Source organism: Vulpes vulpes, chromosome 5, assembly GCF_048418805.1.
Source record: "Vulpes vulpes isolate BD-2025 chromosome 5, VulVul3, whole genome shotgun sequence".
NCBI classification, from domain to species: Eukaryota; Metazoa; Chordata; class Mammalia; order Carnivora; family Canidae; genus Vulpes; species Vulpes vulpes.
Window position 1 is genome coordinate 2,833,839 of NC_132784.1, and position 27,798 is coordinate 2,861,636.

At 43.3% G+C, this 27,798-nt stretch overlaps 1 long non-coding RNA gene across 1 annotated transcript; it reads right to left on the bottom strand.

The window, feature by feature from the left end:
- Window positions 1-3,051: 3,051 nt before the first annotated feature.
- On the bottom strand, window positions 3,052-24,650 carry LOC112932712 (uncharacterized). The gene is made up of 3 exons (XR_012001467.1): window positions 19,054-24,650; window positions 18,349-18,448; window positions 3,052-3,138 (listed from the first exon to the last, which is right to left on the bottom strand). It is a non-coding gene; the product is annotated as an uncharacterized lncRNA (long non-coding RNA).
- Between the last annotated feature and the right edge of the window lie 3,148 nt (window positions 24,651-27,798).

A 27,798-nucleotide genomic window follows, 5' to 3' on the forward strand; every position in this document is an offset into this window, starting at 1 on the left:
CTGGCCCATTTACCTAGTGATCCAAAATGCTGCTAGTTTTTAGTGGGTCACAGAACAAGAGTAGAGTCTGCTACAGTCCACACAAGCTATTCTGCCTTGGGCCATATGATCCACAGATCCAATGGTGCTTGAACTGGCAGTGGCATACAGGGATGCTGCCTTGGACCCTATAGATTTATTGCATTGCAGGTCTTTAGGATTTTGGAGTAAGGCCCTGCCATTCTCTGCAGATAACTACTCTCCTTTCAAGAAATAGCTCTTGGCCTGTTTCTGGGCCTTAGAAGAGGCTGAAAGCTTGACTATGGGCCATCAAATTATGTGTGACCTCAGCTGCCCATCATGAACTGGACTGACTCACCAAGCCACAAAGTTGGGCATGCACAACAACACTCAAACATCAAATAGAAATGGCACATATGTGATTAAACCTGGGTAGGCCCTGAAGGTGCAAGTAAACTACATGAGCTGGTGGTCCAAATGCCCATGCTCCCCACTCGTGCTACATGACTTTCTTGCCTTCATCCTGCACCTGTTGCCTCACAGAGAATTATCTATGATCAACTGACAGAGGAAGAAAAGACTCAGGCCTGATTCACACATGGTTCTGCATGATAGGCAAGCACCACCCAAAACTGAATAGTCATAGCCTCGTGGCCCCTTTCTGGGAAATCCCGCAAAAACAGTGGTGAAGGGAAATGCTCCCAGTGGGCAGAACTTCAGATGGTGCACCTGCTTGTTCACTTTGCTTGCAAGAAGTGGGGAGATGTGCAATTATACACTGCTTCATGTCTGAGCCAATGATTTGTTTCAATGATCAAGGACTTGGAATATGATTAGAAAATTGGTGAAAAAGAAATTTGGAGAACAGGTATGTGAAAAGAACATCTCTGGGTAAAAAACATGAGTATATTCGTATCCTATGTGAATGCTCACCAAAGGATGACCTTAGCAGAGGAGGATGTTAATAACCAAGTAGATATGGGATGCCTGGATGGCTCAGCAGTGGAGCATCTGCCTTTAGCTCAGGGCCTGATCCCCGATCCCAGGATCGAGTCCCACATCGGGCTCCTTGCATGGAGCCTGCTTCTCCTCCCTCGACTGTGTCTCTGCCTCTCTTTCTGTGTCTCTCATGAATGAATGAATGAATGACCAAGTGGATAAGACGATTCATTCTATGGATATGTCAGCCTTCCCCAGCCACCCCTGGCATTGCCTAACTAGCTCATAAAGAGGCCATGGTGGCATAAATGGAGTTAATGCATGGGCTCAGCAACATGGCCATCCACTCATCAAGGCTGTCCTGACTGTGACCACTGCTGAGTGCCCAATCTGCCAGCAGCAGGGACCAAAAATGAAGCCCCCAATATGTCACCATTCCCCAGGGTAATCAGCCCACTACCTGGTGGCAAGTTGATTACATTATACTGCTTTCATCATGGCAGGGGCAGTGTTTTGTTCTTACTGGAATAGACACATTCTGGATATGGATCTGCCTTCCACACATGCAGTTCTTTTGCCAAAACTACCATCCATAGAACTACAGAATGCCTCATCCACCATCATAGTATTCTGCACAGAGTTGCTACAGTTCAAGAAATTCACAGAAAAACAAGCATAGCAATGGGCTCATACTCATGGAATTCACTGTCTTACTATGTCCCCACCATCCTGAAGCAGCTGGCTTTTGAACACTCAATTACACCCTCAGCTCGGTGGCGGTACCTTGCAGTACTGGGACAAGGTTCTTCAAAAGGGGATATGCTGTAAAACAGCAACTAATATATGATGCTATTCCTCCCAGAGCCAGGATTCAGGGGCCTACAAATAAGGGGTAGAAAGAGGAGTGGCACCACTCACTGTTACCCACAAACAAAACGTTTGCTTCTAAACCCTATGACTTTACGCTCTCCTGGTCTAGAAGTCCTAGTTCCAAAGGAAGGGATGCTTCCACCAGGAGACACAACAATGGTTCTATTGAACTGGAAGTTAAGACTGCCACCCAGCCACTTTGGGTCCCCCATGCCTCTATATCAATAGAGAAGGAAGGGAGTTACTGGGGTGCTTGGTCCTACTAGCAAGGGAAAATTTAAGTACTCCATGATGGCCTGTCCGGAATTCAGGACACACTCAGGCCCTGTCTTAGTATTTCCACGTCTTGTGATTAAAGTTGATGTAAAACAACAACTCAATCCAAGCAGGACTAGTAATGACCTAGACCCTTCAAAAATGAAGGTTTGAGTCATCCCACAGGAAAAGAACCACAACCAACTTCAGTTCGTGCTGAAGGCAAAGTGAATATGAAATGGTTAGTAGAAGAAGGTGATTATAAATACCAGCTGCAACCACGTGGCTAGTTATTGAAATAAGCACTGTAATTGCTGAGTATTTCCTCCTTATTTTGTGTTGAATACACTTGTGTTTATACATTTATATTTTTATATATGTGAAAATATCTTTGTTTTCTCTTAACATGTAACATGAGATACGCTGACCACATATCATGTTGCTAAGTATTGTTTTTTGTTTTTTGTTTTTTTTTTTAAGTATTGTTAATTCTACATCATATTATTTGAGCTACAGAATATCAACGTGAAGGGCAAACATCACTCAAGGACTTTACGTCCTCTCCTGGGAAAGGGGCTAGTGGGTTTTGGGTTGTAGGCAGGATAGTCGTATCATGTTAAGAAGAATTATGACCTTGTTATTGTCTCTCTTTGGAGATTAAATATGGAGATGTGTGCAGTTGACAGGGGTAGACTTGCAATGGTTAACTTGACTGGGCTGAAGAATACCCAAATAGCTGGTAAATATTTCTGACTGTGTCTACAAGAGTGTTTCTGGAAGAGATTACCCTTTGGTTCAATAGAGATCCACCCTCACCAACACAGTCAAACACCACCCAATCCATTGAGGGCCCAAATGGAATAAAAAGGCAAAAGAAGAGTGAATTCACTCTCTCTTCTTGAGCTGGGACATCTTTTCCTGCCCTTGGACACTGGCCTGGTTTGGGGGCCTTTGGACTCTGGGACTTACATCAGCATCCCCTTTGTTCTCAGGTCTTCAGCTTCAAACCAAATTATACTCCAGCTTTCCTGGTTCTCTAGCTTGCACATAGCAGCTTGTGGGGCTTCTTGGCCTCTGTAACCACATGAGCAAATTCCTATAATTAATCTTCTCAGATAGATAGATATTGATCTCCTGTTACAGATCTATATGTGTATACATATATAATATATAAGGGATATAAATACTGTAAATAGATACAGATTTACCTCCTATTGATTCTATTTCTCTGGAGAACCTTAATATACAGTTTCCATGATTCAGAAGGTCAGCCCATCATCACTGGTACCTTGATCAAGGTCTTACAAAGCTGTAATCATGGTATCAAGCCAAGGCTGGGAGCTCCTCTGAGTCCTCTTCTAGGCTCACACATTTTTGGCAGAATGCATTTCCTGTTGAACTAATGGTTTGCCTCTTCAAGGCCCAAAGGAATGCTTTTCTCACTTCACATTTCTCATTTCTAGGAAGGCCTCTTTTAACCGGCTCACCTGATTAGGTTAGGACCATCCAGGCTGATCTCTCTTAATTAACTTAAAGCTGACCCATTATAGACCTTAGTTACATCTGCGAAATCCCTTCAGCTTTGCCATATGATGAAATCAAGTCGAGGAAGTGAAATCCTATCAAATCCATATTCCCACCTACACTCAGACTGTAGATTATAAAGACAAAGTACATCAAGGGGCAGAAATCCTGAGGGTCATGTTAGACTTCTGCCTGCCACAGGTGGATTTAAGAGCGGTTTATTGTTTAAAGATTATTTATTTGAGGGAGGAAAAGGAGGGGAGTTCTGAGGTAAGGTAAAGAGAGAGAGAGAGAGAATCTCAAGCAGACTCCCTGTTGAGTGTGGAGCTCAATGCAGCGCTCAATCTCACAACCCTGAGGTCATGGCCTGAGTCAAAATCGAGTCGACACTCAACAGACTGAGCTACTGGTGCCCCAAGAGCAGTTGCTTTTAAGTGTGTGATATAATTGCATTTTGGAAAACATGTTGCTTTGTCTTCTGACATCATCACCATGCCTTGAATTTCTGATGTGAACAAGGACTAGGGCTAGGTCTGAGGACAGAGAAGTAAAGCATGGTTTGTATTTTCCTGGCTGTTTTATTGCAGACTGTGTACATAAAACAGAAAGGTGGCAATAGACAGCAAATGTTTAAGCACTAAACTAAAAATAAAAAATAAAATGCCTTCAGAGTTTAGAGAAGGAAATGATCACAGGAGAGGAGTTATAGGGGTTAGCAAATGAACTGGATTTTGAAACTGATCATGGAACTGAGCAAACATTTATTAAGCCCTGTGACACTATAGGGCCAGAAAGAAGAATCAGACGGTCTCTGCCTTCCAGGAATGTATGGTCTGATGGGAGAGACAAACCCTGAACCAAGAAAATGTGAGCAGATTAAAAAGTTGGTGCACTGGGGCACCTGGGTGGCTTAGTCCGTTAAGCATCCTACTCTTGATTTCAACTCAGGTCATGAGATTGAGCCCTTTGATGGGCTCTACACTCAGTGGGGAGTCTTAGATTCTCTCCCTCTGAACGCTTATCCCTGTTGCACGTGCTTTTTCTCTCTCTCAAATAAATAAATAAATCTCTGGGGGCGGGGAAGTTGGTGCATTGAAGATAGAATATAGAAGGGGGGAGTTCTATAAATTTTAAAGGATAAATAGGAGTAGTGACCGCCAGACTCTTGGTTTCGGCTCAGGTCATGATTTCAAGGGTCCTGGAATCAAGCTCCACATCATGCTCCACGCTCAGTGCAGAGTCTGCTGGTCCCTCTCCCTCTCCCTCTGTTCCTGCCCCCACTTGCATGTGCTTGTGTGCTCTCTCTCTCTCTCTCTCTCTCTACTCTCTCTCAAATTAATAAATAAAATCTTTTTTAAAAAGATGAAAAAATTTCATTGCAGAAGAAGGGAAAGACAAGAAATGACAAGGCAAGATGCGAAGGGAAGAATGAAGGAGAGATGCTGACAAACATGTGCCAGAGACCAAGTCTTGGGGCCTATGGGTTCTATCACATAACTGTGACTTAACCATTGAGAGTCCTGAGAAGACTTTAAGGGGCTTGGAGAGGAAGTGGAGGACACTAAAGGCACAACTAGGGTTTCTTTTCCTGCATTTATTCAAGTACCCTGGGGTGAGCTGATAAACATTCTGAAGCCTCAGTTGCCACATCCGTCAAACTGGGATCATGATACCTCCTATTTCTGAGATGTTGATGAGGTGGTTGAATGGGACAGTCTGTGTGAAGTCTTTTTTTTTTTTTTAAGATTTTTTTATTTATTTATTTATTCATAGAGACACAGAGAGAGAATGAGAGGCAGAGACACAGGCAGAGGGCGAAGCAGGCTCCATGCACCGGGAGCCCGACGTGTGACTTGATCCTGGGACTCCAGGATCACGCCCTGGGCTGAAGGCAGCGCCAAACCGCTGCGCCACGGGGGCTGCCCTGTGTGAAGTCTTTTAAGACAGCACCACAGGGCCGGCATTGAGACAGTGATGAATATTTGCTGTTTTTATCAAGGTGAAAAATCTCTAGAAATGAATAAAATGGTGAAGGGTGGGAGAAATGGGTGAAGGTGGCCAAAAGGTGGCCTCCAGTTATAAGATAAATAAGTCCTGGGATGTACTGTGCAGAGTGATGACTGCAGTTAACAACACCGTATTGTATATTTGAAAGTTGCTAAGAGACATCTTAAAAGTATTCATCACAAGGAAAAAAATTTGTAACTATATGAAATGATGGATTTAACTAGACTTATGGTGATTATGATTTTGCAATATAGACATATATCAAACCATTACATTATATACATGAAAGAGAGTTTTATATTTCAGTCACATCTCAAAACTAGGAATAAAAGATTAGTAAGGTGCAACACTGCAGTGATATTAAGGAATGAAATTGCTTTGAAAGGTGTTTGAAAAACATGGTAAATTTCTGAAGTCATGACAAACATTTTTTCCTATTAATTTCAATTTTATTTTGGTAAGTCTTTTTTTTTTTATTTTGGTAAGTCTTAACAGAAGATCTACTCTTTTATAGATTTTTCAATTGTACAATGCAATAGTGTTAACTATAGGCACCATGTTGTACAGCAGTTTGCATTGTACTTTTTCATCTTGCATTACTAAAACTTTATACCTATTGATTATCAACTCCCAAAGTCCTTCCCCACATGCTCCTGGCAACCATTCTTCTGCTCTATGCTTCTATGACTTTGACCATTTTATTATCTATAAGTAGACTCATACAGTACTTTTTCTTCTGCAACTGGCTTATGTCACTCAGTATAATGTCCTCAAAGTTTATCCATATTTTTGCAAATGACAGGATTTCCTTCTTTTGCAAGGCTGAATAATATTTCACTGTATGTATTTACCATGTCCTCCTTTGTGTGTGTGTATGAGACAAAGATTAGAATTTTATTTTTTTAATGATTTTTTTAAGTAGGCTCCATGCCCAGCATGAAGACCAATACAGGGCTTGAACTCTATACTTTGAGATCGAAACCTGAGCTGAGATCAAGAGTTGAACACTTAACTGACTGAGCCACTAAGGTTGCCCAAATCATGACTTTTATATAAAAATTATACATTCTTGCGTGCCTGGGTGGCTCAGTCGGTTAAGTATCCAGTTCTTGGTTTTGGTTCAGGTCATGATCTCAGCAATTGTGAGATCGAGCCCTGTATCAGACTCCATGCTTAGTGGGGAGTCTGCTTGAAGAGTCTCTCCCTTTGTTCCTCCCCCCAGTTGCTCACTCTCTCTTTCAAATAAATAATCTTTAAAAAATTATGCATTCAGGACACCTGGGTGGCGCAGTGGTAGAGCTTCCGCTTTGGCTCAGGTTGTGATCCAGGGGTCCTGAGATCAAGTCCTGTATCAGGCTCCCTGCAGGGAGCCTGCTTTTCCCTCTGCCTATGTCTCTGCCTCTCTCTGTGTGTCTCTCATAAATAAATAAATAAAATCTTTTTAAAAAAAATAATAAGTAGGGCAGCCCCGGTGGCGCAGTGGTTTAGTGCCGTCTGCAGCCCAGGGCGTGATCCTGGAGACCCTGGATTCAGTCGAGTCCCACATCAGGCTCCCTGCATGGAGCCTGCTTCTCCCTCTGCCTGTGTCTCTGCCTCTCTCTCTCTCTCTCTGTGTGTCTCTATGAATAAATAAGTAAAATCTTTAAAAATAAGAAGAATAATAAATAATTTTAAAATTACACATTCTCATTTTTTAAAATTAACCCACTCAGCGAAATACAAAGAAGAAATTAGTAAATCTACCAAAACTCTACCATGTAGGGAAAAAATCTGGGTTAACTCTTGGTGATTATAGTTCTAGACATTATAAGGGGGAAATAATTGAGATTAAAGGCAGATAATCATTTTATAGAATGGATTGCACCATGCAAGCTACTTTTTCATATGAACAGCATTAACTTTTGTTTTGCTTAAATTTAAAGACCACAAAACTAAAATGGAATAGAGATAAGTACTGACTTTCAGTACAAGAGATGCTATATTCTTTTCTGAACTCCCCCTTGAAGGGGAGCAGAATATGCTACTCTACTATTTTGGCAAGTGGATTATTGTGAGCTGAGGTCCTTCAAGACCTGGAAGACTCAGGAAAAGCTTTTTACCTCCCTTTTAACTGCCTGAAAGAATTTAGATAGAGGGTCTGGGGATGCCTGGATGGCTCAGTGGTTGAGCGTCTGCCTTTGGCTCAGGTCGTGATCCTGGAGTCCTGGGATCAAGTTCTGTATCAGGCTCCCTGCATGAAGCCTGCTTCTCCCTCTGCCTGTGTCTCTGCCTCTCTGTGTCTCTCATGAATAAATAAATAAAATCTTTAAAAAAAAAAATAGAGGGTCTGGTCTATCGAAACTATCACCAGAGATAACTACAAAGAATAGACTGTGGGCCTGGTAAACGGGGGTGGAGGGGTGAGTAGCTGGAGATCAAATTCCTGTGTCCCGCTGTCTCCACAAGGCATGGCAAACATGTTCACCAAACATCTGCTCTTCCCATCTTCCCATAAATTTTCTTCTTCCCCACCTGTCCAGTCCCAGACCCCCTACTCCTTCTCCTCTGCTCAGGACAGCATATAAGTCTGAATTGCCTGATGGCCTGTGGGTCTCATATTCTTATAAGGCTCCTGTACATGTATAATTGAATTTGTTTTTCTTGTTAATCTATGTCAATTTAATTATTAAGCCAGCCAAAGAAGCTGGAAGGGAAGGAGAAGTTTTCCTCCTCTGCACCCTCTCAGTATTCAAAAAAGCTCATTTTATTGCACTTAGCTTTTGTGCTTCACAGATACTGCATTGTTTTACAGATTGAAGATTTGTTGCAACCCTGCATCAAGCCAATCTCTTGGCACCACTTTCCCAGGAGCATCTGCTCACTTCGTGTCTCTGTCTCGTTTTGCTAATTCTTGTAATATTTCAAACTTTTCCACTATTATTATATTTGTTACAGCAATCTGTGACCAGTGACCTTTGATATTACTCTTGTCATTGTTTTGGGGTGCCACAAACCACAGCCCTATCAGATGGTGAATTTAATGGATAAATGTGTGTGTTCTGACTGCTCCACTGACCAAACGTTCCCCCGTCTCTCTCTCTCTGCTCAGGCCTCCCTACTCCCTGAGACACAACAATATTGAAATTAAGACAATTAATACCCTGTCATGGTCTCTAAGGGTTCAAGTGAAAGGAACTGTCACACATCTCTAACTTTAAGTCAGAAGCTAGAAATGCTCAGTGAAGAAGGTAGGTTGGGAGCCAATACAGGCCAAAAGCTAAGCTTTGTATACCAAATAGCCAACATGTGGGTGCAAAGAAAAAGTTCTTGAAGGAAATTAAAAGAGTTACTCCAGAGAATACATGAATGCTAAGAAAATGAAACAGCCTTATTGCTGATATGGAGACAGTTTGAGTGGTCTGGATAGGTCAAACCAGCTACAACATTTCGTTAACCATAGCCGAATCCGGAGCAAGACCCTAATTCTCTTCAATTCTGTGAAGGCTGAGAGAGGTGAGGAAGCTGAGGAAAAAAGTCTGAAGCCAGCAGAGTTTGGTTCATGAGGTTTAAGAAAAGAAGTTGTATCCCTAATATCAAACTACAAGGTGACGCAGCATGTGCTGATGCGAAGTTGCAGCAAGTTCTCTAATAGATCTAGCTAAGATCATTAATGAAGGTGGCTACACTAAACAACAGACTTTCAGTGTGGACAAAACAACCTTCTATTGGAAGAAGATTCCATCTAGGACTTCCACAGCCGGAGAAGCCAATGCCTCGCTTCAAAATTTCAAAGGATGGGCTGATTCTCTTGATAGGAGCTAATGCAGCTGATGACTTTAAGTTGACACCAACGCTTAGAGACTGCTCTGAAAATCCTAGAGCCCTTAAGAATTATGTTAAAATATAGTCTGCCTGTGTTCCATAAAGGGAAAAACAAAGCCTGGGTGAGAGTACATCTATTTATAAAATGGTTTACTGAGTATTTTAAACCCACTATTGAGACCTACTGCTCAGAAATGAGGATTTCTTTCAAAGTATTACTACTCAGGAGCACCTGGGTGGTTCAGTCACTTAAGCATCTGCCTTTGGCTCAGGTCATGATCTCAGAGTCCTGAGATTGAGCCCTGCATCAGGCTCCCTACTCCTTCTCCCTTTCCCTCTGCCCCTCCCCCCACCACTAAATAAATGAAATCTTTAAACAAAAAAATTATTACTACTCATTGACAACATACCTTACTCTGATGGGTATACGCAATGAGATTAATGTTGTTTTCATGTCTGCTTATACAACAGCCATTTTACAGCTCATGGATCAAGGAGTAATTTTAATTTTAAAGCCTTATTATTTCATTTCATGGATATAATTGCCATAGTGATTCCTCTGATGGATCTGGGAAACGTTACCTGGAAACTTTCTGAAAAGGAGTCACCATTTCAGATGTCATTAAAAACATTTATGATTTTGGGCATCAGGGAAAAACCACCTCACACCAATCAGAATGGCTAAAATTAAATCAGGAAATGACATGTTGGCAAGGATGCAGAGAAAGGAGAACCTTCATACACTCGTGGTGGGAATGCAAACTGGTGCAGCCATTCTGGAAAACAGTATAGAGATTTCTCAGAAAGTTAAAAAAAAGAGCTACCTTATAACTCTGCAATTGCACTAATGGGTATTTACCCCAAAGATACAAATGTATGATCCAAAAGGGCACCCACCCCCCAGTGTTTATAGCAGCGATGTCCACAATAGCCAAACTATGGAAAGACCCCAGATGTCCATTGACAGATGAATGGATAAAGAAGATGCGCTACATATATACAGTGGAATACTACTCAGCCATCAAAAATGAAATTTTACCATTTGCAATGATGTAGATGGAACTAGAGGGTATTAGGCTAAATGAAATAAGTCAGTCAGGGAAAGACAATTATCATATGATCTCACTCATAGTGGAATTTAAGAAACAAAACAGAGGATCATAGGAAAAGAGGGGAAAAAATAAAATAAGGCAAAATCAGAGAGGGAGACAAACCATAAGAGACTTTAAATCATAGAAAACAGGGCAGCCTGGGTTTAGCGCCACCTTCAGCCCAGGGCCTGATCCTGGAGACCCTGGAATGAGTCCCGCATCGGGCTCCCTGCATGGGGCCTGCTTCTCCCTCTGCCTGTGTCTCTGCCTCTCTCTCTCTCTCTGTCTCTCTGTCTCTCGCTCTCTCCCCCTCTGTGTGTCTCTCATGAATAAATAAATAAAATCTTTTAATAAATTAATCAATCATAGAGAACCAAGATAAAATTAATTAATTAATTAATTAATTAAAATATAATTAAACTGAGGGTTGCTAGAGGGAGTGGGCCTGGGGGCTGAAATAACTGGATGGTAGACATTAAGGAGGGCATGTGATGTAATGAGCACTAGGCATTGCATAAGATTAATGAATCACTGACCTCTACCTCTGAAACCAATCGTACATTACGTTAATTAATTGAATTTAAATAAAATAAGACATTTTAAAAGAAGCCAAAAACATGTGACAGAGGGAAATAATTTATGATTTCTGGGGAAAAGTTAAAATATCGGCAATTAACTGGAGTTTGGAAGAAGTTGATTCCAGCCCTCATGGATGACTTGGGGGGTTCCAGACTTCAGCGGAGGAAGGGACTGCAGATGTGGTAGAAATAGCAAGAGAGGGCAGCCCTGGTGGCGCAGCGGTTTAGTGCTGCCTGCAGCCCAGGGTGTAGATCCGGGAGACCTGGGATCGAGTCCCACGTTGGGCTCCCCGCATGGAGCCTGCTTCTCCCTCTCATCTGTGTCTCTGCCCCTCTCTCTCTCTATGAATAAATAAATAAATCTTAAAAAAAAAAAAAAAAAAAAAAGGAAGTAGCAAGAGAAGTAGACTCAGAAGTGGAGCCTGGGGATGCCTGGGTGGCTCAGTCGTCAGTCAGGTGTCTGACTTTGACTCGGGTCATGATCTTGGGGTCCTGGGATTGAGCCTTACATTTGGCTCTGGGCTTAGCAGAGTCTTCTTGTTCTTCTACCCCTTCTTCTTACCCCCTCCCCCTGCTTGTGTTATCTCTCTCTCTCTCTTTCTCAAATAAATAAATAAAATCTTTTTAAAAGTGGAAGAAGAAGATGAAAAAGAAGAAGTAGGGCCTGAAGATGGGACTGCATTGCTGCGATCTCATGATAAAACTTGAACAGATGAGGGGTGGCTTCTTATGGATTCACTAAGTTGTAATGAAACAGATTCAAAATTCATGTTAACAGATGAGTTTTATGGCATGTAAATTAGATCTCAGTAAAGATTTTTTTTAAAAAAAGGTTTCTTCAGGGGATCCCTGGGTGGCTCAGCGGTTTAGCGCTGCCTTCGGCCCAGGGCGTGATCCTGGAGACCCGGGATCGAGTCCCCCGTCAGGCTCCCTGCATGGAGCCTGCTTCTCCCTCTGCCTCTCTCTCTCTCTCTGTGTCTCTCATAAATAAATAAATAAAATCTTTTAAAAAATTGAATCAACTTAAATAGAGAACCAAGATAAAACAATAGGGAAAATATGGTTTGAATAGAATGTAAATGTTATAAACAAAGGAAGAAAATTGAGTCCTTTCTTTTAGAGATGAGGAGAAAAATATTAAACTTCTTTCCTCTTCTCTCCTTCTTCCTTTTGAGTTTTTTCTCTATAAACATGTTTTTTAACGTAGTCAGTATAGGCTCTAGGTTAGATTGTTTTACAGGAACAAACAACTCCAAACTCTCAGTGGCTCAACAGCACAAGTTTATTCCTTGCTTAGGTTACATACCTGACACTGGTTGTCCCGGGGCTCTGCGCTACACACTCACCTTAAGACTCAGATGGACAGAGCTTCACCATCCTGTAGCTGCCCCACTGGAAATGCCTGGCCCTCATGTCAACACCTGAGGGGAAGAGGCTGCTGGCAGGTGATCACTGGGCCATAGAATGCTTTAGCCCAGAAGGAAGACTTGTCAATTTGACTCACATCCCTTTGTCCAGCCATTTGACTCATAGCCCATTGCCCTGTCTTAACTGCAAGGGAACAAGAAAATGTAACGTCTAACATCTCTGGCAGGAAAAGAGGACCGGGTGTAGGCAAGCTCTAGAAGGACCAACCGCTGCACAGGACGTGGCTCTGGCCAGTCAGGTCCGTCTTCCTTGGACTTGAACTATGTCCTAAGACGCAAAGGGTCTGGAATGTAGAGTCTTCTGCCTCTAGTCATTGCACAAAGACCTTCCCTCTGGGGTGCTAATGCCAGCAGCACTGTCTGGAGGTTAGCTCCAGGATCTGGTCCTGGCCAGTGACAGCCTCGCTGTCCTCACAGGACCTGTGGTAAGTTTCAGTTTTGACTGTGGCTTTCCTGCATGGCCTGGGAGTCAAGCTGCTTCCCAGCTCTCCAAAGATGTCCATGTTTTTCCATAAATTCTTTATTTCCCTAAAACAGCCAAAGTGGATTTTTGTCATTTGTTTTGTTTTTTTTTAAACTTATTTTATTTTTTTTAATTTTTTATTTTTTTTTTATGATAGTCACACAGAAAGAGAGAGAGAGAGGCAGAGACACAGGCAGAGGGAGAAGCAGGCTCCATGCACCGGGAGAGCCTGATGTGGGATTCGATCCCGGGTCTCCAGGATCGCGCCCTGGGCCAAAGGCAGGCGCCAAACCGCTGCGCCACCCAGGGTTCCCCGGATTTTTGTCATTTGAAACTAAAAACCATTCCTGATTGGGTACTGCTATGCATACAGCAGTTAGGGCAATCACATGACTGGGAAACCTGCCTACACTCATTAACTTGTTCTGTGTTTATGGATGAGACCTATGATAGAAAAGCCATATTTGTGGATTAGGCATAAAGGAGTTTACCCCATCTCCCAAATGGGGCTATTGTTACCAGAATCATCCTTGTTAGCTTGGCTTTTATGAGACCTTTATTTCCTTTAAGAATAAGGACAAAAGAAATAAAGCATCCTATCAACTATGACAGGATACATTCATACATGCCCCATTTCTTTCTCAAAACTGAGAAATTTGAGGGTTTTTTTTAAAAGATTTTTTGTTCATTTATTAGAGAAAGTGGAGGTGGGGGTAGAAGCAGACACATGGGGCTCCATCCCAGGAACCCAAGATCATGACCTGAGCCTAAGGTAGACACTCAGCTGACTGAGCCATCAGGTGCCCTCTTTGGATACCTTTTGTCAGTAATTGAACACTACCTGCAGCTCTACCAGAACTTGAGGGTTAGAGATAGAAATAACTTCTCAGGTGCCTTGGTGGTTTAGTCGGTTGAGCTTCTGCCTTCCACTCAGGTCGTGATCTCAGGGCTCTGGGATCAAGTCCCACATCGGGCTCCCTGCTGCTTCTCCCTGTCCCTCCTCCCCCTCATAGTGTGTCTCTGTATCTCTCTTCTCTCTCTCACAAAAATAAACAAAAAATCTTAAAAAAAGAACTTCTCAAATACTAAACTGTAGCTAACTGCCAAACCCATTTTGTGAAGAAAAGTGAAGTGCCAAGCAGTTTCCAGCTACAAAAAGGACACACACAACCTGTGGACTGGGAGAAAATATTTGCCAGTCATATATCTGACTTATATAAAGAATATATAAAGAATTTTTATAACCCAATAATAAAAGGACAACTCTGTTAAAACATGGGCAAAGGATTTGAGTAGATATTACAATATGTAGATATTGCAATATCTATTACGTACCTATCTTTATATAGATACATACATACATATATATGTAAAGGATATACACATTAGAAGATACTAGGAAAATGCACATCAAACCCACAATGAGATAGCTCTTCACACTCAGTAGGATGGCTGTAAATTAAAAAGCAGACAGTAACAAGTATTGTCAAAGATGTGGAGTAACTGGAACCCTCATTGATTGCTGATGGGAACGTACGATGGTGCAGCCAATCTGGAGAACCTTCTGATCACTCCTCACCGCGTTAAAGCCAGCGTTACCATGTGGCTCAGCAAGCCACTGCTCCGGAGACAGCCCAGAGAAATGAAAACAAATGTCCACAGAAACACTGTACACAAATGTTCAGAACAGCATTATTCACAATAGCCCCAAAGGGGAAACACCTCCAATGTCCATCAACCCGTGAGTGGATAAATACAGTGCAGCATACCCACACCTTGGTAAGAGGGGATGGAAAACTGATACATGCTGCAGCATGGAGGGACGTCAAAAACATGATCCCCAGGGAAAGGAACCACTCACAAAGATCACGTACCATCGTCGCATTCATATGAGCGCTCCAGAAGAGAAAACTCCATAGAGGCAGAGAGTAGCTTAGTGGTCACCAGGGCCTGAAGGGAAGGAGGGATGAGAAGAGGATGCTAACCAGGATGGGATTTCTTTTTAGGGTGATGAAAATGTTCTAAAGTCAGTTGTATGGTTGTATAACTCAGAATACGCTAATAACCACTGAATTGCACATTTTGTTTTCCTTAAGATTTTATTTATTTATTTTGAGAGAGGGAGAGAGAACAAGCAGGGGGAGGGGCAGAGGGAGAAGTAGGCTCCCCACTGAGCAAGGAGTCAATGTGGGGCTTGATCCCAGGGCCCTGGGAACATGACCTGAGCCAAAGGCAGACGCTTAACAGACAGAGCCACCCAGATGCCCTACTTAATTTTTTAAAGATTTTTTTTAAAGTTCACATAAATAGCTATTTTGCTCAGAAATTTTTTAAAAGATTTTATTTATTTATTTATTTATTCATGAGAGATACACAGAGAGAGGCAGAGACACAGGCAGAGGGAGAAGCAGGCTCCCTGCAGGGAGCCCGACGTGGGACTCGATCCCAGGACCCCGGGATCACACCCTGAGCTGAAGGCAGACGCTCAACTACTGAGCCACCCAGGTAGCCCCCGAAATTTTTTTTTAAGGTTTGAACAAGTTTGTTTTTCTCATTTTCAGCTTTTGAAAGTGATCGTGTTGGAAGAAAGGAGATCAGCCTCTTGCTGGTTAGGAGAGTTCAAATTTTGCCTTGGGGAATAACAGATTGGTTTGGGCCTGAGTCATATTAAATGTACTCAGCACTTACCAGCCTTCCCTGGGTCTCCCTAACTTTGTCCAAGGAGCATCTTCCAAAGACTGAAGTGAGAGCCTAATCAGGTTTACCTGCCATCATGTCCGAGGTTTGGGTACCGGAAGGACCTCGAAAGCCCTTTTCACTGAAGCCCTGGGACCTAAAGCTTTATAGAGAACATTGAAGGAAATGGATGACTCTAAACTTCCAAAGAGAACACCCGAGATTTCCTTCCTTGTTTTTCCCATCCACCTTTCTCATTAGTGCTTCACCTGGAGGATTTCATCTCGAACGAACCAGTGCCCCTCAATGTTACAAGTCTCTCATCTCAAAAGTTCACATGATCAGGATGGCTAGTACTACACAGAAATTGCTGCTTTTTAGGAAAGACAGCTCCCAATACACTGCCATAAGCACCCACTTGGGGTCTGAGGTCTGGGTAGTGCTCTGGATGTGGCTGGCAACACTTGTGGCATGAGGAGGTCACTCTACCTTTGAGGGCCTCAATTTCCTTGCTTTTTTTTTTTTAAGATTGTATTTATTTATTCATGAGAGACACAGAGAGAGAGGCAGAGACATAGAGGGAGAAGCAGATTCCTCGCAGGGAGCCCGATGTGGGACTCGATCCCCAACCCAGGGTTATGCCCTGAGCTAAAGACAGATGCTCAACCACTGAGCCACCCAGGTGACCCAATTTCCTTATTTATAAAATAAAAAATTTGGATTGAATAATTCCAAACCCTTGGATCACAGTTTCTTTCTTTAAAAAAAAAGATTATTTATTTATTTATTCATAGAGACACACAGAGAGAAAGAGAGAGAGAGGCAGAGACACAGGCAGAGGGAGAAGCAGGCTCCATACAGGAAGCCCGAAGTGGGACCTGATCCTGGGTCTCCAGGATCACACCCCAGGCTCCAGGCAGCGCTAAACCGCTGCGCCACCGGGGCTGCCCACTGCATCTGAATCTTTGGGGTAAACCTCCAGCAGTGCAATTGCTGGGTCGTAGGGCAGGTCTATTTTTAACTCTTTGAGGAACCTCCACACAGTTTTCCAGAGTGGCTGCACCAGTTCACAATCCCACCAACAGTGTAAAACGGTTCCCCTTTCTCCACATCCTCTCCAACATTTGTGGTTTCCTGCCTTGTTAATTTTCCCCATTCTCACTGGTGTGAGGTGGTAGCTCAGTGTGGTTTTGATTTGTATTTCCCTGATGGCCAGTGATGCAGAGCATTTTCTCATGTGCATGTTGGCCATGTCCATGTCTTCCTCTGTGAGATTTCTCTTCATGTCTTTTGCCCATTTCATGATTGGATTGTTTGCTTCTTTGCTGTTGAGTTTAAGAAGTTCTTTATAGATCTTGGATACTAGCCCTTTATCTGATACGTCATTTGCAAATATCTTCTCCCATTCTGTAGGTTAAATGTTTTCATTTTTAAAAATTTTTTAAAGATTTTGTTTATTTGATAGAGAGCACAAGCAAGTGGAGGGACAGAGGGAAAGGAGGAAACAGACAGCCCGCTGAGCAGGGAGCCTGACACCGTGCTCTATCCCAGGACCGTAGGATCATGATCTGAGCCAAAGGCAGATGCTTAATAAGCTGAGCCACCAGGCGCCCCAGGTAAATGCTTTCAAAGTAGCTAATAGGTCCCTTAGAATGGGCTTCCCGCTGACGTGAGGGATCCTCATTTGTCCACCCCTCCTTCAGGTGAGTCTCCGGAAGGAAAGAAAACCAGAGCGAGGTTCACCTCTCCCGCCCTTTCCACATCTCCCCCTGCTCTGCATAGGAAACCACTCCTAACAGTTGTGCGTACCCTTCCCGTCTTCTCCCCAGAGTGACATGCAGACAGATAAGCATATCCAGAGACCCATCACAGTGCTTTTAGGTGTTGGCTTTTTCACTTCATAATTCCTTAGTTTTCTTTTTCTTTTTTCTTAAATAATTATTCATTTGCTCATGTGTGGGGAGCAATAGGGACACAAGGGCGGGGAGAGGGAGAGAAGTAGACTCCCTGCTGGACACAGAGCCCTATGTGGGGATGGATCCCAAGACCTCGAGATCTCTACCCCTGCCAAAATCAAAAGCCAGCAGAAAATCAAGAGCCTGACTGTCAACCAATTGAGCCACCCAGGGACCCCTAGAAAGTTTTCTTTACTGGGAGTAGAACTCCATCAGGCGATTTTTCCCAGCTGCATTTTTTTTTCTTTTCTGATTTTTTGGTTTTTAAATTTTTTATTATTTTTTAATCTCTACCCCCAACTTAGGGCTCGAACTCACAACCCTGGGATTAAGAGTCACATGCTCTACTGACTGAGCCAGCCAGGCACACCCCAGATGCATGGTTTTTATTATGTGAACTCACTTAAACTGCATTCTGGATTCATCTTTCCTAATGATGAAATTACGTAGCAAACATTCTTTTTTTCTGTCATAAAAAATGCTGCACATCCTTGTATTCATGGATTTTTTTAAACATTTATTTATTTATTCATGAGAGACCCAAAGAGAAAGGCAGAGACACAGGCAGAGGGAGAAGCAGGCTCCCTGCAGGGAGCCCAATGTGGGACCCGATCCCAGGGCATGGGGATCACGACCTGAGCCAAAGGCAGACGCTCAACCACTGAGCCACCCAGGTGCCCCCTCATATCGTGTTTGTGAGCACATGTGTGTGAGACCTAGAACGCTATGACAAAAGGCAGCTCTCCAGAGGAAACTGCTGACCTTGCATGTATCCTTCCAGTCTTTTTTCCAGGCTGTGGCACGTAGATAAGCACACAGAGGAATACACGCCCGCATAGCAATACGTCCCGGTGTCGGTGCACTGTAACAAGAGCAAGACTGAGGTTGGATTCTGGATTTTGATAGGTGCTGCCAAGTCACTTTCCCAAAAGGGTACACCACAGTCGCGGCTTCTCCACACTCCCTTACACTGGAAAGTATCAATAATGTTTACATCTACCAGCTTAATGATGAGGACATTTTGTAACTTACTTTTTCCTAATTGCCAGTAGGACTGATCATTTTAGTTTATGTCTATTAGATATTTGTATTACTTATGCTATGTGTTGCCTATTTATTAGGGTTGACTATTCTTTTTTTTTGTCTTTGTTATTGATTTGCAATTAGGCTATAACCATCGTGAATATTAGCCTTTTGGTTATCACTTGGTTTTGCTTAGGGTATAATTTCATTAGTACTTTCCTTTGTTCCCATTATGTAAGCAACCATTTACTAATACCTTGATGTTACCATCTCATTTCAAGAAAAAACAAACAAACACTGAGCTCCTAATTTGCCCTCTTTTTTTAAATACTAAGTTTTCTTATACCTGGATATGAAATATTCATGCAAGTTAGCATGGGCCTTGAGGTTAGCCAAAAAAGTGTTTCCCCCAGAACATTCAGGAACAATTACTCTGAAACTTACCTTGTGCACAGTGGTAGAAAGCCACCCCTTCTGAGTACCTTTCTTTTCCCCCTTTCTGCTTAGGAAGCTCACATTTCTTCAGGTCACTTGTCCACAGGTCCCCCTACTCTCAAAGAGCAGATCTGCAAGGCAGAACACAGGCATTCGCTCACATGTCACTTCCTCTGCAGCACATTTGTCTGGCTCTCAGCTTTAGGTGCATCTACTCACTCTGGATCTTTGACATATATATTCTAGGAATGTATATAAGGACTCTGTATACATAGAAAACTGAAGCATGTGGCTTTTTAGCCCTTGCAGGGCCAATGTGGCATGAAAGAGAGAAGGGACTGTAGGAGATGATGTCCATCCTCACCTCCTTGGGATGTGTTGTTGATGTAACGTGACCATGCCTGCCATCATATCTGGGTTACGGCGGGGCCTGAGTAGATGGCAGTGATTACTACTGTGCATGTTAGTATTATATTAAAATCATGTTTCCATAAGCACTTAGTTGTGTGGTTCATCTCCAAAACTTCACCGTATAGCTAAGAGGCATCGTAATCTTCACTCATATCATTTCCTGCAGAGTTTCCTGAAATGTCTGGAGTGAGATATCAGCATAAGATGCCAGGATTGGCTCTTGTTGGCAGTTAGTAGACAGGAAAAGCTTCCATAAAACATAACATTGCCATTAGCTTATTTTTTTTAAAGTCACTCAGGAAGGCTGTATTTGGCACCACTGTCTTGGCTCAGTCATCACTAGCAATAAGCTTAATGTGAGCACATGGCAGCTGGAACTGCAAATGATTTCCTTGAAGCTAAATTGTGAACAGCGTTTCTTGGAAAGTTTAACTTTCTAGAGAACCCTCGAAAGCTTCAGTCTACAGACACTTAGGGGTTAATGGCCATGAGAGAACCTGTATTTACAGCTGCCTGCTAAGGGTGCATGGATGGCTCGGTCAACGGTCAGTTAGTTAAGCATCTGCCCTCAGCTCAGGTCATGATCCCAGGGTCCTAGGATGGAGCCCCTCATCGGGCTGCTGATTCTACCTGCCTGTCCATGATTCAGACTGCAGGAGCCTGGGGACTTGGCCACATCACAGCGCCCTGTTTGTCTGCATCGTGCTTAATACTCACTGAGCTCCGCTGTGCATACAGGCCTCTGGCCTTTGCCAATGACGTTTAATCTTGGTAACTCACCCTTCAGGCAGTTAGGACGTTGAGCCTCAGAGACGTAAGTGACCTGCTCGGGAGGTGAAGAAGCCAAAATACAAACCCCACGTCTGTGCCCGTTTCTCCTTGCACTCTTCTGCTTTCTCAGTGGCAGTGGGACTGCTGATTCCTTCTTTCCTCACTCAGTTTGGTCATTTGCATATTTATTTGGCCTTTCGCTTAATGTGCTAATAGGAGGTGGCAAATAACTAATGAGTGTGGCCTGCGTGCTAAAAACGGTCAGGCACCTTACATATGTGCTCTAAGAGGTGAACTTTTGAACTTTTTATTTGAATATTGTCATTTTTTTTAAGTAGAAGTGCATACAGAAAAGTACACAAATCCTAAATATACAGCCTAACAGAGATTCACAAAGTGCACCCTCTTGTGTAATCATACCCTCCCCAAGAAACAGAGCATTGCCAATGTTAGGAGCCCTTGTGCCCCCTTCCACCACTGATCCTGGCCTCCAGCCCAGAGATTCCAGGTCTACAGCGAGGATCCCTTCACTGTAGCTGACAAGAACAGACTGGTCATTTTTTTACCCCCCGAAGCGGCCTTAGCCAGCTCAGCCTGCTCTAACAGAGTACCACAAAAACCAGATGGCTTGAAGAACAGAAGTGTAGTTCTCACAGCTTTGGAGGCTTGAAGTCCAAGATCAAGGTGTCAGCCAGTTTTGTTCCCAGGAGCTCTCTTCCCACTTGCAGATGGGCCCTACCCTCATGATCTCACTTAATCTAGTGTCCTGAAGACGCTCTCTGTGAGCTCTCTATGTAGTCACTTTGGAGGTTACAGCTCCAACACATGAATTTGGTGGAACTGGGTTGGGGGAGGGCTAGGAGGTGGGGGGGGGGGGGGGCCTGGCCACAGGCCATACAAGAAACCAATGTTTCTGGGGAGTGTGTTGAGATTCCAGACCCTGTCCAGAAGTCACTGGTGGGGTAGGTCTAGGATGAAGAACTTCTGTAACACATTTCTTCGATGACACTCACCGTGCTGGGTGGAAAATCACAGTGTCAAGCCATCAAGCAGAAACGGCCTGCTTTGAGCTATCTCTTGGACTTCCTCTTGCTCTTCACCTTTCTCTGGCTAACACATATCTCTCGATGCAGGTTACATGAGGATTTTTGTGTATGATTTGGAGAGGGTTGCAAATAATTGAGGAAACAGCATTTTTTTTAAAGATTTTATTTATTTACTCATGAGACACACACACACAGAGAGAGAGAGAGAGAGAGAGAGGCAGAAACACAGGCAGAGGGAGAAGCAGGTCCATGCAGAGAGGCTGACGTGGGACTCGATTCCAGGTCTCCAGGATCAGGCCCTGGGCTGAAGGCGGCGCTAAACCGCTGAGCCACCAGGGCTGCCCAACAGCATTTTTCTTAGCACAGTTTTTATACTTTACAAACTCAAAGTGAGATTGCGAAGCTGGGCCTCCCCAGAATGTGGGACTAACTTTAAAGTGAACAGCACAGAATAATGAATAATTTTAAATCAGAATCTTTAGGAGCACCTGGCTGGTTCAGATGGAGCACGCGGCTTTTGATCTCAGGGTTGTGAGCTCAAGCCCCACACTGGGTGTAGAGACTACAATAAACAAACAAATAAATAAACTTTAAATCAGAATCTTTGGTAAATGTTCCATAACTTTTACTAGACTACCCCAGATGTCCCCACATTGCAAGGCATTTCAGTAATACTTATTGTAGGTAAACATTTCTCCTACAGGTGTTGAGTTCCTAATAAGCACCAGATACATTGAACATGCCTGCCTGCCTAGGCTCCTTTCCCACATATGCCTCCTTTTGGAGCCGGAGAAAATGCCTGCCTGTCATTATGGCTCTAGCATCAACTCCTGGATTCTCTCTGACACTAACTGGATGTCCAACAATTCAATTCAATTCAATTCTGACACTAACTACCTAGAGTTAGCAGCACACCCCACAGGTGTTCAGTTCCAAAAGAACCTATACCCCCACTCCAGATGCCAACTTCAAGTCCTGGAGGGGCCACCCATACTTCCGACAGAGCAGCTGTAGGTCAAAGGTCCTCTGACCCCCTCCTCAGGCCCAGTAGTTGGCTAGAATGACTTACACAACTCAGGAAAACACTTCACTTATGTTTACTAACTTGTTATAAAGGACACAATTCAGGAACAATCTAGTAGAAGAGATGCATACAACTCAAGAATAGCTAAAAGGTATTTGGAGCTATCATGGAGCATCCATACCCTCTCCAGGCATACCTCCCTCCTAGCACCTCACTGTGTTCATGGGTTGGGAAGCTTTCAATGTGCTGCTTAGAAATTTTTATAGAAATCTCATCACATAGGTATGGCTGATTAAATCATTGGTCACTGGTGATCAAATTCAATCTCCAGCCCCTCTTCCCTCCCCAGAGGTTGGGAGCTCTAAGTTCTAACCATCTAATCATGTGGTTGTTATCACCAGCAACCAACCACCCCCTGAAGCCATCTCAGGCCATCAAGAGCCACCTCATTAGCATAAATTCAGGTATGGTTGGGACCTGAGTGGCTCAGTCAGTTAAGCATCTGCCTTCAGCTCCAGTCATGATCTCGGAGTCCTGGGATCAAGCTTCAATTTTGGGCTCTCTGATCAGAGTAGAGTCTGCTTGTCCCTCTCCCTCTGCTCCACCCCTCATGCTCTCTCTCAAATAAAATATTTTTTAAAATTAAAAAAAATAGGGATCCCTGGGTGGCGCAGCGGTTTGGCGCCTGCCTTTGGCCCAGGGCGCGATCCTGGAGACCCGGGATCGAATCCCACGTCAGGCTCCCGGTGCATGGAGCCTGCTTCTCCCTCTGCCTGTGTCTCTGCCTCTCTCTCTCTGTGTGTGTGACTATCATAAATAAATAAAAATTAAAAAAAAAAATTAAAAAAATAAACTCAGGTATGTTGCAAGAAGTTTACTAAGAACACAAGCACACTTATAACTCATCTCCTAGCTCCTAGGAAATCCTAAGGTCTTTTTCTAAAGACCCTTTTTTTCTCTTTTTTGTAAACTCAGCAAATGTTTATTGCATGCTAGGTATCAGGCACTCTGCAAAGTGCTGAGGAAACAGAGAAAATGGCCCCAAACTCAAGTTCACAGTGCCAGCATTCAATCTACATTTACAGCAACGTTTGAACCATCCACATTTTTACAGATAAAGAGTGCTAAAATCTGGCCAAAAAAAAAAAAAAAAAAAAGCCAGGTAACCATCGAGCTGGGAAACTAAAATCCAGGTTGTCAATAGGTACCCTTTCATCTATAGCATAAGGCCTCTAACACTTATGCTCCTAGTAATGTCCTAGGCACCTTACAGATACCAACTCATTTAATCCTCAGCAGTTTTAAGAGATAGGTACTATTATTCCCATTTTACTAATGAGGAAACAGGCACTGAGAGACTTAATTGTTCCACAGTCATAGAGCTACTTAGGGGCAAAGTTAGGATTTCAACCCCAGGAATTCTGGCTCTTGGCTCTTTACTATACCAGGCTCTGTGCCAGGAACTGGGGATGAAGATCAAATATATATTTCTTATTAAACCAAATGGTAATTAAGAGTTGCCAGTTCGGGGGCACCTGAATAACTCAGTCTGAATAACTTAAGTGTCTGCTTTCTGCTTGGGTTGTGATCTAAGGGTCCTGGGATCAAGCCCCACATCCAGCTCCCTGCTCAGAGACAAGTGTGCTCCCTCTCCTTCTGTGATCTCTCTTGTTCTCACTCTCTCTCAAATAGATAAATAAAATCTAAAAAAAAAAAAAGAAAAAAAAAGAGCTGCTAGTTTGTTTTTATTTTTGCTTTTCCACAGTGAAGGTTCTCATATTTCAGGTGAGTTTTCCATTTCTACCTCAGTCCATCAGTTGTGCCAATGAGAGCTTTCCATCTCTCCAGTCAAGTGTCAGAGGATCTTTGAGGGGCTCCACTGAGTGCATTCATTGGGAAATCATGAGCACTGTTAGGCCAGTCTTGGCTGAACCCATTAGTTGTACACAGACTGTAAATGCTGTTCGGCCTTAGGATGGTAGGAGATTCTAACACATTACAATATGGATGAACATATGGATGAACACAATATGGACATCACACTAAGAGGATGAGGCAATCACAAAAAGATAAATATTGCAAGACTCCACTTATATGAAGTACCAAGAGCAGTCACATACCAGAGAGATAGCAGATAGAAGGCTGGCACCCAGGGGCTCAGGGAGGAGACGATGAGGAGTGGTTGTTCCATGGGTACAGGGTTTCAGTTTTGCAAGATGAAAAACTTCTCAGGGGATCCCTGGGTGGCGCAGCGGTTTGGCGCCTGCCTTTGGCCCAGGGCGCGATCCTGGAGACCCGGGATCGAATCCCACGTCAGGCTCCCGGTGCATGGAGCCTGCTTCTCCCTCTGCCTGTGTCTCTGCCTCTCTCTCTCTGTGTGTGTGACTATCATAAATAAATAAAAATTAAAAAAAAAAATTAAAAAAATAAACTCAGGTATGTTGCAAGAAGTTTACTAAGAACACAAGCACACTTATAACTCATCTCCTAGCTCCTAGGAAATCCTAAGGTCTTTTTCTAAAGACCCTTTTTTTCTCTTTTTTGTAAACTCAGCAAATGTTTATTGCATGCTAGGTATCAGGCACTCTGCAAAGTGCTGAGGAAACAGAGAAAATGGCCCCAAACTCAAGTTCACAGTGCCAGCATTCAATCTACATTTACAGCAACGTTTGAACCATCCACATTTTTACAGATAAAGAGTGCTAAAATCTGGCCAAAAAAAAAAAAAAAAAAAAGCCAGGTAACCATCGAGCTGGGAAACTAAAATCCAGGTTGTCAATAGGTACCCTTTCATCTATAGCATAAGGCCTCTAACACTTATGCTCCTAGTAATGTCCTAGGCACCTTACAGATACCAACTCATTTAATCCTCAGCAGTTTTAAGAGATAGGTACTATTATTCCCATTTTACTAATGAGGAAACAGGCACTGAGAGACTTAATTGTTCCACAGTCATAGAGCTACTTAGGGGCAAAGTTAGGATTTCAACCCCAGGAATTCTGGCTCTTGGCTCTTTACTATACCAGGCTCTGTGCCAGGAACTGGGGATGAAGATCAAATATATATTTCTTATTAAACCAAATGGTAATTAAGAGTTGCCAGTTCGGGGGCACCTGAATAACTCAGTCTGAATAACTTAAGTGTCTGCTTTCTGCTTGGGTTGTGATCTAAGGGTCCTGGGATCAAGCCCCACATCCAGCTCCCTGCTCAGAGACAAGTGTGCTCCCTCTCCTTCTGTGATCTCTCTTGTTCTCACTCTCTCTCAAATAGATAAATAAAATCTAAAAAAAAAAAAAGAAAAAAAAAGAGCTGCTAGTTTGTTTTTATTTTTGCTTTTCCACAGTGAAGGTTCTCATATTTCAGGTGAGTTTTCCATTTCTACCTCAGTCCATCAGTTGTGCCAATGAGAGCTTTCCATCTCTCCAGTCAAGTGTCAGAGGATCTTTGAGGGGCTCCACTGAGTGCATTCATTGGGAAATCATGAGCACTGTTAGGCCAGTCTTGGCTGAACCCATTAGTTGTACACAGACTGTAAATGCTGTTCGGCCTTAGGATGGTAGGAGATTCTAACACATTACAATATGGATGAACATATGGATGAACACAATATGGACATCACACTAAGAGGATGAGGCAATCACAAAAAGATAAATATTGCAAGACTCCACTTATATGAAGTACCAAGAGCAGTCACATACCAGAGAGATAGCAGATAGAAGGCTGGCACCCAGGGGCTCAGGGAGGAGACGATGAGGAGTGGTTGTTCCATGGGTACAGGGTTTCAGTTTTGCAAGATGAAAAACTTCTCAGGGGATCCCTGGGTGGCGCAGCGGTTTGGCGCCTGCCTTTGGCCCAGGGCACGATCCTGGAGATCCGGGATCGAATCCCACGTCAGGCTCCTGGTGCATGGAGCCTGCTTCTCTCTCGGCCTATGTCTCTGTCTCTCTCTCTCTCTCTCTGTATGACTATCATAAATAAATAATAAAAAAAAATTAAAAAAAAAAAAGAAAAACTTCTCAGATCTGCAGCACATTACAAATATGCACACTTCAAAATGGTTAAAATGGCTTGTTTTATGTGCTGTGTTTTTTACCACAATTTTTAGAAATCTAGTTGTGAGTACAGGCCTGGCACACATGAAATAAATTGAAAGCAAATGTGAGGTAATAGATATTTAAGTATGAAACTGTGAAGCCCTATGGGAGCTTAGAGAAGAGAGATGCACTATTAGTCTGATCATTGGAAAAAGTTTGAAAGAAAGGTAAAAATTGAACTTAACTTTTTTTTTTTTTGTTTTTTTTGTTTTTAATTTTTATTTATGATAGTCACAGAGAGAGAGAGAGAGGCAGAGACACAGGCGGAGGGAGAAGCAGGCTCCATGCACCGGGAGCCTGATGTGGGATTCGATCCCGGGTCTCCAGGATCGCGCCCTGGGCCAAAGGCAGGTGCCAAACCACTGCGCCACCCAGGGATCCCTGAACTTAACTTTGAAAGAAGACGGTGGTGATAATACTGAAACCAGTAAAATATCAGAGAAATTAAAGAATCAAGTACCATTTTTACAACCTGAGAAAAAGCCTTTCCATTAAGTGAATTAATGAACTGATAAACAAGTAGACACCGAGCCGTATCTTTAATCCTGCCTCTTGTCTCTGCTTGTTGTAACCGCTGTAAGAGGATCCCACAGACCAAGCAGCTTCAAGAACACTGACTTGAAGTGACTCCTCGAGGCTCTGGAGACTGGGAGTCCAAGATCAAGGTGCCAACAGATTGGCATCTGGTGGAGGGAGGTTCATTTCCTGGCTGATAAATTGCTGTCTTCTCGCTGTGTCCTTATGTGGTCGAAGGGGTGGGAGAGCCCGGAGGGTCCCTTTTATAAGGGGCGCTAATCCCATTCATGGGGGCTCCACCCTAATGACCCAATTGCCTCCCAAAGTCCTCACCTCCTGATGCGATCATGCGGAGGGGTAGGTTTCAACACACAAATTTTCAGCGGGGGAGGGCACAAACATTCAATCTATGGCACTTGGATGGTAATAAAGGAATTCATGTAGCATGTGTTTTTAAAAAGCACCCCCTTCACAATTATTCGAGAGGCATTTAGTTGGGATGGCTTGGGGCACTTTCCTCTTTCTGCGGAAGTTTCCTGAAAGATCTCACAAAAAGTGTCACTTTGTAATGAGAATTTGGCAGAAATTTTCCACTGGAGTAGTTGAAGTCTCCGGGCCTTAATTATATAGTTGGCTAATATAGCTCATTATATATAATACAGTAGTTTGAACGTGGGAGCTAGTACTAAGTTTCACATGGATCAAGGGGACTGACTTCAGCCTGGGTGATTGGTGGGTTTCCTGTGCTTCATTCCAGGCTGCATCTCCTCAATGTCTCACTCTTCTTGTGAGGAGCCTGGACCAGATCAGGTGACCTATCACATGAGGGCACAATGGCCAGCCCCTCAGACAGGAACAACAGCCAGGGTGGCCCCTGGAGCCTGCCACTTCT